This window comes from Colobus angolensis, unplaced genomic scaffold (assembly GCF_000951035.1).
Source record: "Colobus angolensis palliatus isolate OR3802 unplaced genomic scaffold, Cang.pa_1.0 Scaffold306, whole genome shotgun sequence".
In the NCBI taxonomy this organism is placed as follows: domain Eukaryota; kingdom Metazoa; phylum Chordata; class Mammalia; order Primates; family Cercopithecidae; genus Colobus; species Colobus angolensis.
Window position 1 is genome coordinate 3,590,855 of NW_012116333.1, and position 1,787 is coordinate 3,592,641.

The window sequence follows — 1,787 nt, forward strand, 5'->3', positions numbered from 1 at the left end:
AAGCCATATTGGTTAGGAAGTGTGGGGTGACAGATACCTTGGTTTTTTCATTTTTATTTAGTTCTTTCTAGAGCTACAGATTTTATACTTTGGCCCAGAAAGACTCCTAAAATATAAAGGAAAAAGTAATACAGATTTTAAAGTTGTGCCATTTAATGTCAGAAAACTAAATAACATTCAAATTTTGAACATGTAATGCTACTATTAGTAAAAATAAGTGTAATTAATGTAAAGTTGTGTAAAGATTACTAAACCTTGTATACTTGAAAAGATTGAAACAGTTCAAAGAAGTCATTTGTTTCTCTTTTATTTAAAATGTAGCAAATTTCTAATTTTAAAGACATACATATTAAGAGATGCCTTTACTTTTTTTATTTTTAGTTATTATGGATACATAATAGTTGTGCATATTTATAGGGGACATGTAGTATTTTGATAGAAGCATATAATGTGTGATGATCAAATCAGGGTAATTCAGATATCTGTCACTTCAAACATTCATAATTTCTTTGTGTTGGGAACATTTTAATTTCATTCTTTTAGTTATTCTGAATTATATAATAAATTATAGTCACCCTATTGTGCTGTTGGACACTAGAATTTATTCTATGTAACTGTATTTTTGTACCTGTTAACCTTTCCCTCTTTGTCCCTCCCTCCCTGCTCCCCTTCCCAGCCTCTTAACCATCATTGAGAGAGATGCCTATGTAAATCTTTTTAAGATTTTCAAAAAGAGCACACACATTTGGTAAAGCTCTCTAACTAATGCAGGGTACACACAATGCGCGTTTTCTCTTTCCTTGCTCTGACCACTGGTCTCTCAGGTCCCTGCAGAGCAGTATCCTTCCAGATACATATAAACACACATGCCACCCTTTAAAAACACAAATGGTAGCTTATTCTACACACTCTTCTATGCTTTGCTTTTTTCCTGTAATATATCTTGGAGGTATATAATCAGTAAGTACTGTAGCTCTGCCTCCTTCTTTTTAATGTAATATTCCATTCTATGGATGCACCATAATTTATTTAGCCTAGCTTATGTTGATTGCTCTGCTCTGGGTTGTCAGAGCCTCCTGACTACAGCAAAGGCACACACAGTACGTGGATTTGGGTGTGTACATGTGTGGGTGGATTAGGAGAGTAACACTGGCTTAGATGGCAAAGATTGGCAGCTGAGGGCCTGTTTGCTCCCTGTTCTTCCTGACCCTACAACCAGCTCCTTGCCCCTTGGCACTCTGTGGCATCAGATGTGGTGTGAGGATTTTCCACCTGTTCTTCAAGCTGGTCCAGTGTTGCTGGAGAGCTCTGCTAGCTGCCTCGGTCTGCAGTGGCAGTTGTGCTTTCCTACAAGCCCAACTTCATATATTCTGTGGTTTCGGGTTTTGAATGTTTCCTAGTTTAATCAAAGGTGGGCATTTCTGTTTCCATTTTGTGTTATTTTCAGTTATCCATGGAAAGATAAGAACAGAACTATCTTTAATATTAAAACTAGAAGTTTCCAGGAATCAATTCTAAAATTATTTTGCATCTTTGAAGTGTCTTAAATTTAAAAAATTGGTCTTATCTGCTTATATTTTCTTATAGACTACCATTCATCATAATCTTACCGTTTTTTGACTTAATTCTTAACTGGTAGCTGTTTAAAAAAATTTCTGAGCAATTGAGTTATACAAATTAACATACAAGATAGAGGTGTACACTGCATACTTCCCAGCAAAAACAGATGTGTGTGTGTGTGTGTGTGTGTGTGTGTGTGTGTGAGGAGCTTGAAAGAAGAGGTTGGT